Consider the following 14,256-nt stretch of genomic DNA (forward strand, 5'->3'; position numbering starts at 1 on the left):
GCTGCTCTCCTCCAGGCAAAAAATGGGAGCCTTCAAAGGAGAGGCATCTGTGGACTTCAAAGCAAAAAGTGCCTAGCTTGGATCTAGATTTCTGCAATAAGAGTAACAGTGATTGAATACATTAATTCTAAACCATCATGTCCATAAATTTCCTAGGATATACTTGAACTAGCATCAACTTCATGGAGTGGAGAGCTATCAATTGCTACTAACCACAATGGCTATACCCTGCCTCCACAGTTGGAGGCACCAGGGCTTCAGAATGCCAGTGACTGGAAGCCACAGGAGGGGAGAGTGTGCTTGTGGTCAAATCCTGCTTGTGGGTTTCCTATTGGGGCATTTGGTTGGCCACTTTGAGAACAGGATGCTGGACTAGATGGGCCATTGGCCTGATCCCATCAGCCTCTCCTTAGGTTGTTATGATGGGCAGGTGTTGTATTTACCGTATTTTTCGCCCTATAGGACGCACTTTTTCCCTTCCAAAAATGAAGGGGAAATGTGTGTGCGTCCTATGGGGCGAATGCAGGCTTTCGCTGAAGCCTGGAGAGCGAGAGGGGCTGGTGCGCACCGACCCCTCTCGCTCTCCAGGCTTTGCACAGCTCTCCGCAAGGCGTGGGAGCTTAGCGCCCCCCAGGCTTCGGGCTTTGCGCAGCTCTCTGCAAGCCGTGGGAGGCGAAGTCGCGCAGCTCTTCCATGGCTTGTGGAGAGCTGCTTGTTCTGGGGGCTGGGGTCGGGGGAAGCTCAGGCTTCTCCCGCCCCAGCCCTGTGCCGGGGGGGGTTCTTTATTTCCCCCCAAAAAAACTAGGTGCACCCTATGGGCCGGTGCGTCCTATGGGCTGAAAAATACGGTATATGTCTGGTAGAGGCTCTTCGCGCAGTGGTTCAAATGTGACAGCCTCAACCTCAGAGGGACTCTGTGAAATTAACCAAGAACGAGACAGAACCTCACAGGGGCACCTGAAGTTCAATTCAGTTGTTTCTCTGCTAGCAGTCAGATTTTTCAGAACTCAGCCTTGTTCGTTTTTCCTGCCGGTGTGTTGGGATTGCACTTCCTTCACTCAAGACCTGAAGCTGCGTGTTCATATGTGACAGCCCTGATTTAGCTCCCCGTGACCTGTTTTGATGGAGAAGGTTTGGCCTGAAATCCCCAAATGATGATTTTTTGCAGAAAGTGAGCAGAACATCTGCAGGCCTTTCGATCTGACTCCTTGTAAGTGGAGGGAGGTTGGTTTTGCCCCACCGTTTAATTAACATGGTGAGGAAAGAAAGCGACATCCCTTTTCTAGATAATTGTTTTTAAAAATGAGGCAGCCTCTGGTTTGGAGATGTCGCTGGGGAGGCAGATTTCCACTCCTCGGCTATTAGGTTCCTGCATGTATTAATAACTCAATTTTCTGTAATAATGGGGTCGCGGCGACCTGTGCTTCCTTCCTGCAACCAAGAGAGCGAAGGATCTAAATGGGAATTTGGATTTTCTCTGAGCTGCTCCCGCTCCTTCCTCTTCTCATAACTCCTCGGATGCCAGAAGTTGCAGTGGCCTGCGGTGATGCCAATCCCCAGCGCAGCAGGGCTGCCTTATCCAGACAAATAACCCAAGTGTGGGTAATGGGACACAAATCCCAGGGGGTGGAAGGAGCGTCTCTTTCCCCAGCGCTGACGGATTCCTTATTAAAGTCCTTCATGGCAGGAACTCTGCTTTTCTGACACATCCTCCGTTGCCTGGCTTGTTCCGCAGGAGGCTGCCTGGAGGCTCCTGCGGCTTCTGCCGAGTGCAATGTTGTCTTTAAAAAAAAATGCATTCTGAAGCATTCCTCTGCGCCCCGTTCATTATGAATATTTGAATGGTGCTAAGTGGCTTGTTCTGGCGGCACAAACGTGTCTCCGGCGTGTCCTTAATTGGGAGCCACGGAGGAGCAGGAAACAGATGGCCACGACGCCAGAGGGATTGACGCACCCTGGGCTCGGGGGCAGATGAGGTCAGCGCTCCTGGGTTTCTCCTTTGTTTTGGAGGAGGTGCCTTGGTACAAGCTGGTTAGGGCTTTTTCTCCAACTCTGATGGCTTTGGGGGCAGAGAAGGAAGGAGACCTTCATTCACTGCGGAATGTTAAACTCTAGAACTCGCTCCCACAGGAGGCCACCAACTTGGATGGCCTTAAAAGAGGATTGGAGAAATTCATGGGGGAGGAGAGGGCTATCAATGGCCACTAGCCATGATGGCTGTGCTCTGCCACCACAGTTGGAGGAAGCAATGCTTCTGAATTCCAGTTGCTGGAAACTAAGGAGGAAAGAGGGGTCTTGCGCTCGAATCCTGCTTGGGTGTTTCCCATTGGGATATCTGGTCAGCCACTGCGAGGACAGAAGGCTGGAATAGATGGACCATGGGCCTGATCCAGCAGGGATCTTCTTAGTTTTTATTAACTGGAACACAGGAAGTTGCCTTACACCAATACAACATTCGCACCGTACATTTAAAGCACTATAACACCACTTTATTTTTTAATTATTTTTAAAATAAATTTTATTTTTCAGTTTTTCAGATTGACAGCAATAACCGTCAAATACGATTGCATACATAGTTGTAGTTGTTTAGACTTCCCTCCTCCCCTTCCTTGGTTCCCTACACAAACATTTGCAAAAACGGTATCTCTTCCTTAGCACCTTTTGTTTATCACTCTTTTTAAGTCTTCCAAAGTCACCTTTTAACCACTAGATTTTGAATTAATCCTGCTAATGTATTGAAATGTTTACAATATATTTTTTAATAATCCACATGTCTCCCCCATTCTTTAAGTTCTTTCTTCTTGAATTCTTAATCTTCCCGTACGTTTTGCCATTTCTGCATAGTCCATTAACTTTACTTGCTTTTCTGCCTTTGTTGGGACAGTGTCCTCTTTCCACCACTGGGCAAAGAACATCCTGGCAGCTGTGGTTGTATACAAAAACAATTTTACCTGTCCTAATATCACTATGACACCACTTTAAACAGTCATGGCTTCCCCCAAAGAATTATGGGAGCTGTAGCTTGTTAAGGGTGCAGAGAGTTGCTAGGAGACCTCTATTCTTCTCCCAGAGCAGTTTAACAATCAATCCCTCTTCTCAGGGAACTCTGGGAATTGTAGCTCCGGAAGGAGAATAGGGGTCTCCTAACAATGCTAAGCATCTTTACCAAACTACAACTCCCAGAATTTTTGGGGGAGGATGGAGAAGAGTCCAAGAACAAAGTGGAGGGTTTTCAGCATGTTGACATTTGCCCAAATGAGCAAGAGAGAAGTTGGAAATGGGAATCTGTCCCACTGAGAGCACCTGGTGAGAGGGTGAAGGCAGATGAAAGACTTTTGAAATCCAGCGCACGAATTAAAATTTAAAGAGATAAAGACTCTAATTTGGGGCTTAAGGAACCAAGAGGCACTTGAAGCTCATTTCTCTTAAGTAAGTTCTCTTCCTGCGGGCTTATATAAACATATGGAGAAAAAAGACCTCCCATAATGAGCCTTGAAGGGAGAGATTAAAATGTCAGTTAACAGGAAGGAGGATTAGAGAGGAAAAAGGAATTAGCCTCAAAATGTATTTGCCTCAAATATGTCAAGATCACCACTTAAAAGTTGAGATTAAAGATTGAAGAAACTTTGCACCCTTCCCTCCCTTGACTTTCTGAGCAGATCTGTAAGCACAGCAAGAGTAGTGATGATGTAAGAAGTGCCCTGAAGCTGCAGGATGAGGCCGAAAGGAGCCCGTCTAGTTCTGCTTCCTGTTCTCACAGTGCAAACCAGATACTGCAATGGGAAGCCCACAAGCAACAGCAGCTCTCCAACAGCAGTTTTCCATCTTATGGTATTAAGAGGTAGACTGTCTCTGGGCCTGGAGGTTCTGCTGTCATAGTAGACCTTCTTAAGATGAGAAGCCCACATGCAGGACCTGAGGGCAATGCATCTGGATGGTACCAGAATGGGAGAGGCTCCTGCAAACCACCCTTAGATCAAATCTATGCTGTCAGGTGCCATAAGAAAGCTGCAGAGATAGCGCAGGATAGTACGCACCCTGGAAATGATCTCTTTCAGCTTCTGCCTTCAGGAAGAAAGTATAGGGTTATAAAGACCAGGACTAGCCGCCTGAGAAACAGTTTCTACACAAATGCAATTCTGGTTCTAAACGCAGCATAAGGAGTCTCTATAGTATATTGTATTTTAAAATGGGGTTTCAGAGTTTTTAGGGGTTTTTGAATGTTTTATGTAGATTTTCAATTTCATTGTTCTGTATGGGACAATGACAATAAAGATATTCCAGTAGCACCTTAAAGACCAACTAAGTTGGTTCTTGGTATGAGCTTTCGTGTGCATGCACACTTCTTCAGATACCTGAAGAAAAGCACACGAAAGCGCATACCAAGAACTAACTTAGTTGGTCTTTAAGGTGCTACTGGAAGGATTTTTTTTATTTTGACTATGGCAGACCAACACGGCTACCTATCTGTAATAAAGATATTGTATATCATATATGAATAACTCCACAGCCTTTGCTCTGTAACCCTAAAAAACAGCATCAACATAAGCAGCTGCTGGATCAGGCCAATGGCCTGTCTTGTTCAGCATCCTGCTCTCAAAGTAGTCAACCAGATGCCTGTGGGAATTCCCCAAGCAAGGTTTCAAGCACAAAAACCCTCTCCTTTCCTGTGGTATCCAGCATTGCTGCCTCCAAAAAAACAGATTTGGTATCATAGAATTGTGGAGTTGAAAGGGGACCATGTGGGTCATCGAGTCCATCCTCCTGCGATGCAGGGAACTTTTGCCCAATGTGGGGCTCGGACCCACAGCCCTGAGATTAAGAGTCTCGTGCTCTAATAACTGAACTGTCTGCCCAATCCCCATCACTTTGCTTGTGGCTCTGAGGACTGGCAAAGCTGATTCTTTCAGCCTTGGAGGTGGTGCTGTCAGCTGAGCTCGCTTTGTCCTCACCTGTGCCTAGTCATGTCCTCTTCAGTCACACACAGCGAAGTGCAAGGCAAGGAATGAGCCAGGCTGCTGCGATGGAACAAACCAATTTGGCAAAATTGAGGGGGGGGGGAGAGAATGGTATTTGCATGCACGGGGGATCTTGTCGGTGGTTTAACCAACCATCACCTTTGCAGAATGGCTTGATGACTAACAGAGCCTCCCAATTGCCTGGGCTGGATGGTGTCATTCGCTTGCAGAGGGCTGATTAGGAGATCTCATCCCCAACTGCCTGAAGCTGGCGGCATTATCAAAAGTAATTACATAAATACCACTGTGACACCAGCCAGAATCTCATTAATTTCTCTTTTATATCTAAAGAACAATTGAGTTGCAGTTAGGAATATTAATGCCATTCTCCTTGCCTGAAAACCTGTGCAGGGAAGATTGTACCCAGCATATCCTAAAAAGGGAAGCAAAAGAGAACTCCCCGCCTGCTCCAAGAAAGCATGTTTTCTGCTGCTCGAGGGTAGGATCCGAACCAAGGAATTCAAATGACAAGAAATAAGATGCTGAAAAGCATTGAGGTCCACCTCCAAGGGTCTCCCGGTGGTTCCCTCACTGCGATAAGTGAAGTTACAGGGAACCAGGCAGAGGGCCTTCTTGGCAGTACTGCCCTCGGAGTGGAACAGCCTCCCATCAGATGTCAAGGAGATAAAGAACTACAGAACTTTTAGAAGGCCGCCCTGTATCAGGAAGTTTTTAATGTTTGACATTTTACTACGTTTTTATCTGTACAGTGGTACCTCGGGTTAAGTACCGGTACTTAATTTGTTCCGGAGGTCCATTCTTAACTTGAAACTGTTCTTAACCTGAAGCAACACTTTAGCTAATGGGGCCTCCTGCTGCCGCCACACCGCTGGAGCACAATTTCTGTTCTCACCCTGAAGCAAAGTTCTTAACCTGAAGTGCTATTTCTGGGTTAGCGATGTAACCTGAAGTGTATGTAACCTGAGGTACCACTGTATTGTAAGCCACCCAGAGTGACTGGGGAAACCCAGGCAGATGGGCAGGGTATAAATGTTGTTGTGTTTGCCTGGGTAGACAGAGAAAGGGTTGTCTGAGTACATGTAGTACCTGTGAGCTTTGCAAAGCCAATTGTACAAAGGGAACAGACACATCATTCTTTGCTCTACCTGCCCATGCGCTACACTCCCACACCGCCAGACGTCTACCCATGAGGGAATGTGGCTTTGGAGTTGAAACAGGTTCCCCATTCCTGCCCGAGGCCTTGCCAGCCTCCCAGTTGCAAGAAATATCCCCACTGTCGCAAGGATGGGCTTTTTGGAAAGAAAGCAGTGTCTGAAGTGAGCTGCTCTTTCCAGATGATTATCTTAGAGCAGCTGCTTCCTTGGAGCTGGTTGTCAATAAAATGAAACCCACAGGGTCAAGCTCCTCTCTGATCCATGCAGGCAATCTGTGCGCATTTGCACAGACAGGCTGGTGTTCGTAGTGGAGACGTGTCTATTATCCAGTGTTCAGTCAAGAGTGGCTCCTGCATTATTCCCCAGGGATGGGAGATCAGAAGCAGGCAGAGTGGTTTGCTTTTATTGTGCCAACCCAAAATGATAAAAAATAATAATCTCAGGAATATGTAGAGGAAGCTGATTTGAAACACAAATAGTAACAGTCTGTTTGCAAAGGGGAAGTTGCAGATGATTGAAAACACCTGCATTTTGCACTGTCGTGGAGCATTTGCAAATGAAGGGTTTTGGAAATGGTTGCAATGCTGAGAAATACCCAATTTCAATAACCCTCTGCTGCTGAGGCAGCTCCTGGAGCTCAGGTGCAACAGCAAAGGGTGCAAATGGATGGAGACCACCTCTTACCCCCAGTTGGTGCCCAGAGGCAGCATCAGTGCTCTGGAATGAGTTTGCCTGCTTGGTCCCTGCTGACAATTTATGTGGAAACCTTGTGTTAGGGATTTCTGAGAGACTGGTGGTGCTTATTGAGCCGCTTTTGAACTGACATAGCAGTGGGAAAGCAAACGCCTTCCTTTTTTCCAACCCCGGTTTCCAAATTGCAAAGGACTTAACACTCAATTTAAGAGAGCAGCCAAACAACTAAGACAGATGGAAATCTCATTTCTGTAAGATGAAAAACAGTGATCCCAAAAACCTCCTAATCTGGATCTCTGGATGGGACTTGCCTCCCTTTTCAAGTTGTTACTTTCATAAGAATGCAGAGAACTCCTTGGAGGACACATTCTTAATGATTAATTTAAAACCTGTTTAATTCAAGTTAGGGAGATCAAAGAGGAAACAATTTTATGCATATCAGTGTTTGCTTTTTGACACTGGAACCTCATTTCTCTGCAGTTCAGCAGGATGCGGTTTGACTTGTTTTCTGTGATGTTTTCTCTGTTGAAATTGAAATGGAAAACATCTTGCAGGCATCAGGATGAACTCTGAGCATCTTCCCCCTGCAAATCCTTTTAAGAAACATTGAAGCAGGATGGAGAAGAGAGTATGGGCTGCTGCCTGCTAGTGTCTGTTTCAAGTGGAAATCCTGCAGCCTCTGGTGCCTTCCTGGGTTATTAGCAGCATTTGCTGTCACTACAGTAAAATACTATTTAAAGTTGCTGCAACAATATCAGAAGAATGCAGCTTTCAGGCTTTGCATGGCTGCCCAAGCAGGGAGACAGACAGAGAGAAAGAGAGAGAGAGAGAGAGAGAGAGAGAGAGAGAGAATGAGAGAGAGTTCTCTATTGAATGAAGCATAAAGTTCTGCATTATAACTTCAGATCAAATTTTCAAGAAGGTGCAAACGTTTGCTTTTCCTCCGCTTCCTGGGATCTTGCTGTCTGCATTTGGAAATAATGAGAAACGTTACCATTTGTCATGGCAAGATAAAAAACAATGTCCCAAGGGATCTTGGAGGATCCTGTCTACCCTCCTTGCTCAGGATGGAACTACAGCATCCTTGACAGATGCTGTCAAATCTCTGCTTAAATATCCCCAGTGAAGGAAACACCATCACCTCCTGAGCCTGTCTGCTCCATTGCTAGATGACCCCTCTGGCCTCTGAGACTTTTTCTCGCTGTCTCATAATACGAGCTACTTCCTCCACACTGTTCTTGATCTTGTACATCTCTGCCATTCATGTGGAACCGGCTCTGTTACAGGTGCCACGTGATACCCGTTCTGCATTTGTAATAAATCGATATTTTCATAGGGAAGTACTTAACACTTCGGAACTCCCTGCCTATTGACATCAGGCAAGTGCTTCTGCTGGACTCTTGTTGCCACTTGCTAAAAACATATTTCTTTATAGACATGACTACCCAGATACGCAGAATGTGGATGTGTGTTTTAATCTGTTTTTAGTTTATCACTGATTTTTAATTCTTTTTGAATGCTTTAAATAGTTGTTTAATTTTTTTTATTTTTGTATACTATTGTGAGGTTTGTTTGAGTTCACAATCGGGCGGTGATGCCATTTCATGAAAGAAAGAAAGAAAGAAAGAAAGAAAGAAAGAAAGGAAGGAAGGAAGGAAGGAAGGAAGGAAGGAAGGAAGGAAGGAAGGAAGAAAGAAAGAAAGAAAGAAAGAAAGAAAGAAAGAAAGAAAGAAAGAAAGAAAGAAAGGCATTGATTGCCCTCTCCTCCATGTATTTGTTCAATTCTCTTTTAAAGCCATCTAGGTTGAGTGGGGTACAAATAACATTATCAGTGCTTTTCTTCTAGGAAAAAAAGGTGCCAGTAGTGTGTACCCTTGAGTACCGCCGGGGGGGGGGGGAGGCACTGATTATTATCATCATCACCACCCCCACCATCATTATTAAACTTCTATAATGTCACCTCTTACATGCCTTTTCTCTAAACTTAAAAAAAATCCTAAAAGCTGCAACTTTTCTTCATAGGGGAGTCATTCCATCCCCTTGATCGTTTAAATTACTCTTAAAGCCTTTCCCATCTCTACAATATCCTGGGGCGACCAGAACTGTGCACCGTATTCCAAATGCAGCCGCACCATACATTTGTGTGGCAGCATTAAGCAGCCCTTGCTAAGTTTCAGCATTTTATTCGGAAGGCTGTCTTTGTGATCTCCAGCGGGATGCCTGCTTCATTGCCTTCGTGATAACGCACAGCCACATCGCACGTGGTGTAAGGCAGTGTTTCCCAACCTTTTTTGGGCAAAGGCACACTTGTTTGATGAAAAAAATCTCGAGGCACACCACCATTACAGCCCCGTGACGTCAGCGCGCAGCGTCACGCCGGGAGGGACGCACGAAAGTGTAAGTTTCAATTTTTCCCCCTCCCCCTTGCCGGGGAACCTCCAAGCTTTGGGGGTGGGGGGGGGAGGAGGCAGCAAAGCGAGGCAGGAAGGAGAGCGCGGCTTGGCTGGGTGAGCTTTGGCAGGGGCAGGGAATGAGAGCCGCGAGGCGGGCGCTGCGGACGGAGGCGCTGCCCGCCGAGCTCGCAGGCAGCCAGGCAGGCAGACGGCGAGAGCCCCGCGCTGGGCGGCCTCTCCTCGCCGCCGCCGCCCGACTCGCCCGCCTCCCTCCAGGCAACATCTCGCGGCACACCAGGCAACATCTCGCGGCACACTAGTGTGCCGCGGAACAGTGGTTGGGAAACACTGGTGTAAGGTGCCGTTGTAAAAGAGTGTGGTGCCCATTAGGGGCTGCTCATCCGTGAAGGGGAGTAAGTGGAGGCAAGGTGGTGATTCATGGCTTAATCTTTGATTGATCCAACAACCCCAAGGTTCCACATCATGTGTCAAAAAAGAAAATGGGTGTCTTGTTCTAACAAAGCCTCTTGAACCAAACCATCAGATGGTTTTCAATGAAGGGATTGATGTACATAAACAGAGATGTCCGTGTGTGTGAGGGGGGGGGGGGGAGAGGCTGCTTTGACAACAGCACACAGTCCTCTGGTTCCAGCAATGCTGCAAGGAGTGAGACAGCAGCACAGACGTTTCCTTCCCCTGCATATAGAAACCTCAGAAATGTGGTTCTGTTGAAAGAGGCGAGCCCTTGTGGCTCCTTTTTCCTACAGAACTCTGCCTTCCTCTTCAAAGACGCTTCCAGGTCAGCTTGCAAAGAATCGTAGAACAGTTGAGTTGGAAGGCACCCTTGGGCCCAGGTGAGCTTCCTTGGGGAAAGGGTCCCACAACTGAGGCCACCGCAGATAAGCCCCCTTTGAAAACCCTGCAGCCACCTGAGCTGATTGGGGAACCAGCCATTTTTTAGGTACCCTTGTTCCAAGTCTTGATGGGTTTTCAAAGGCAAGGCTAGCCCTTTGATTCTAGGATATTGGTTCAGCTGGATATTATTAGTGGTTCAAAGGAACGAGATGTATGAACTTTAAAATGTCTCCTTTTCTTTCTTATGATTGCTTTTAAAGAACGAAAAGTCTCGGGCAAGATCTCTTTCTCTGCAGCAAATGATTAGAGCAGCAGTGGAGAGGCAGGTCCATGCATCAAGGGGCAGGGAACTTGGCACCTTCTGGTGTGACCCTGCTAGCTGAGGCCTGGGGGGTGTTGAGGCTATCTAGAGGGCTATTGATATCCCCCCCCAGCTTTGCTGCGTTTGACTCCTGTCAGTGCTGCTGAGTGCTGGATAACAATCTTGCCTTTGAAGGCAAAGACTGGAGCAGTGAAGGAGAGCATTTGCCTGGGGCTGTGTGATGCCTGCGGGTGGGAAGCAGGGCAGAAGCCATGTCCCTGATGATCAAATTCTTGCAGCCAAGGAGCAGCCTCCTCTCCTGTTCTCCTGAGGCAGCTGCAGCTTCCCTTTGATTTTGCTGGTTTTTAGGGGGCTGCAGCTTTCACAGCGCCAAGAATGCAGGTGCTGTGTGCATTGTCTGTGTTTCGTTGAGCACATTTTGGCCCTGAGCATCGGCTAGAGAAAGCTAGCCTGGCCCAGAGGTCTAGCTTAGCCCTCAGCCAGGCTCCATACCATCCTCCATGCACCCTCCTGCTTCTCCTTGCAGTCGTGGTGGCCTTTGCGAAGTTTGGAGAGTTGTTTGCAAAAGGTCACCTCTCTCAGCGAGCAAAATGGGAACATCAAGCTTGTCATTGCAGCGGCAGCCGGAATCCAGGCAGGGCTTGTTGACGATTCCAGATGCAGTGACATTTAGCGGCAGAGACCCCGGAAAAGCAGCAGTGGCCCAAGCCACCGGGGGGGGGGGGGCTCCAAAGTCACATGGCACAACTCGCCATGGCTGGAGGCTGTTTGATCACTTACAGCCCAGTTGCTCAGTCCATGTGCAAGAAGGAGGGGAGGCACGGATGCCACCAAGCCAGCCAGCCAGCACCTCCCCATCCCAGCATGTGCTGTGTGAAAGGAGGAGGATTAGATCTCTGTCAGGTCAGCAGCCCCACATTCTGTTTTGGCACATTCTGTCACAGCAGCCAAGCAGTGCCCTTCTGCTTTTATAAGCACTAAGAGAAGGCAGTGGGGGGGAGGGCATGAGCTTTGGAGATCCTGGACTTCATGAAGACAGCACATTCCTGCATGTGCGTAGAGGAATCATGGGGAGGATTCTGGCCTGAGGATCTTGCTAGATGCTGAACCCAAAGGAAGCCAGGCCAAGTGCATTAATCAATCAATTAGCACAATTAATCAGTCCACTGGCTGCAGACGCAAGCTGTATTTTCTGTCTTCCCCTGGCCTCTTCGAAAGGGCATTTGGCGCTTTAGTGACACAAAGCACTCAAAAGTATCCCAAACAGGTTTCCAGAGAGGATTTTGTTTGGAGTTCGCTGCTGCAGAGAAACTGTGGTTGTCGAATGCACCTAACTCCCCTGGATGTGCATAGGATGGCATCACTGGACTGATTTAATAGAACACCATAAATTGCTTGGAAAATACAGGATTTCCTGGATGGCAGGCGGGCACAGGATGGAAGGAGCCAACAAGCTGGGCTCAGGGCTGCAATTCTCCGTAAGAACTGGCCCAAGTTAGAAACTGAGGCGGACTAGAAGGGCCATTGGCCTGATCCATCGGAGCTCTTCTTATGTTCTTATGATGGGCCAAAGGCAGCATTTTCATGCATTTCTCTGCCTGTTTTTGCCTCTGCTATGTGGCCCCCAGAGGACTGCCTGGAAGGGAATGTGGCCCTCAGTTTAAAAAGGTTTCTCTTCCTTCCCCTGTGCTAAATGGTTAGTTGTAGATTTGGGCTCCCTTTACCATGAGTTCAAAAGGGAGGGGGTGCTGCTGTCTACACACACACACACACACACACACCCTAAACAGGCAGCTCTGAACGTGTGTGAACTGTGAAGTGCCACAACTTAGTATTGGCGGCCTCTTGACAAGGCTGCCTCTTCCCCAGCTAATCTTCCTCCTTTCATTTCTCCTTCCTTCCTTCTGGCAACAGTGAATATTCCTAACAGAGCTTGAAATTAAACTCAATCTTTATCTCGGTCTGCTGCACTCTCCGCCTTGCAGGGACGTCGTCGAGGGCGCCCTGAAGGGAGCTGGGAGGAACAGGAAGGAGCTGCTACCAGATTCCCCAACAACAGCAGGGAGAGGTGCCCACACTGGGGGCCCTGCAAGGGCCAGGGAGGGAGTTGGCAATGGGTTGCCCTTCTACCTTCCGTGGTTGCTCATAAAAATGGGATCTGTCTCATCTAGACAGAGTTGATGGGAGGTTAATGATATTGTAGAGTTGGGAAAGGTTCAGATAAGGGCAACCAAAATGATTAAGGGGGTGGAGCGAATCCCCTATGAAGAAAGGATGCAGCCTTTGGGACATTCAAAAAGACACGTAAGAATCAACATGATAGAAGTTTATAAAACGGTGCATAGCATGGAGGGAGTGGGTTGAGAAACATGTTTATCGCTCTCTCCCAACACGAACTTATGGACATCCAGTGAAGCCGAATGCTGGAAGATTCAGGATAGATAAAAGAAAGTCCTCCTTCATGTTGCTCATAGTTAAAACTATGGAACTCCCTCCCACAGGAGGCAGCGATGGCCACCAACTAGGATGGCTTTAAAAGAGGATTACACAAATTCATGGAGGAGAGCACTATTGATAGCTTTGAGCCATGATAGTTATGTTCTACTCCAACAGTTGGAGGCAGAACTGCCTCTGAATACTAGTTGGTGGAAACTGCAGGAAGGAAGGGTGTCTTGTGCTCAAATCCTGCTTGCTGGTTTCCTACAGGGCTCTCTGTTTGGCCACGGTGAGAACAGGATGCTGGACTAGATGGGTCATTGGTCAGAAATTATGGGGGCTGTAGTCCAACAATGTCTGGAGAGCACTACAATAGCTCCCTGTTGTCTAAAAGGTATAGACAGTGCCAACTAAATCAATAGACAGTGCCAACTAAATCAATGGCTGGCCTGCTTAACAGGGATTGAGTGCTAGTTGGGTGCTTGGCGTTGCAGAGAAGACGAGGAGTGATGTGGTCTCTGCCGGAAGGAGAGCTCTGCCTCCTGTGGGCAAGAGGCAGGTGGAAGAAAGATGCCAAACATGGCAGCGGACATTAGAGGGGAAAGCAGAAAGTGGGTATTGTAGAATTAAGGAGATGGAAGAGGTTATTTATCCACCCAGAGGGTCTTCTGGGAAGGATGAAGATTCTGCAGAGCCTGAAGGTTGGATATATTGACATTGCTGTCAAATGCTCCGCCATCAGCAGTGCATTTATCCCTTTCTTTACCTGCTGGAAAACGGTAAACCTGACATTTGTAGTTTAAGCACTGATCTCCCTCGATTCTATAGATTTGTGTAATTAGTTGTCTGTTGCCAATTCCAGATCTGTTCAGAACATTGTTCCGCCTATGTGCAAGAGGTTGCTTCAGCACAAGGTGGGATTTACTAGGAGAGGTGTACCTGGCCAAACAATGGTCTGAAACGGCTGATATGGCTGGTTTAGCCCAGGGAAGCAGTGAAGGTGCCTCAGAAGGTTCCAACCTGGCTTTAGCAAAAGCTGTTGGAGGTCCAGGGTGTCGAGTTGCAGCTCGGCATCCAGGGAAAAATCAGTCTCACACCATGAGGGGTTCCGAAATATGGCTGCTCCTAGGGCTAATATGGCAGCTCAGCTTTTATTGTGTGAAATCAGAAAGATACAAGCCAAGGAAAGATACAAAATACAAGCCAAGCAATTTGTTCTAGCCAGTAGATAAAGACCTTCGTACTAGACCGTGCGAGCGATCAGGCCATGCTACGTTAGCCAATCATATAGGACAGCACGAGCTGTTCACGCGCTGTTCATGCTCCAAGGATGCTTCTAGCTATGAGATCACCCTGCAACAATAAGAACTTTGCTCATGCTCTCATATACAAGCAATCATTTTCCCACACCAGGGTCCCTTTCA

The 14,256-nt window shown here is 47.6% G+C and overlaps 1 protein-coding gene across 3 annotated transcripts in view; it reads left to right on the forward strand.

The window, feature by feature from the left end:
• The window catches only part of FRMD5 (FERM domain containing 5), a 143,668-nt gene that overhangs the window by 101,867 nt on the left and 27,545 nt on the right, over positions 1 to 14,256 (forward strand). The window lies entirely within an intron of this gene.

The sequence above is a fragment of the Podarcis bocagei genome (genome assembly GCF_964188305.1).
Source record: "Podarcis bocagei genome assembly, chromosome: 14".
Lineage (NCBI taxonomy): Eukaryota > Metazoa > Chordata > Lepidosauria > Squamata > Lacertidae > Podarcis > Podarcis bocagei.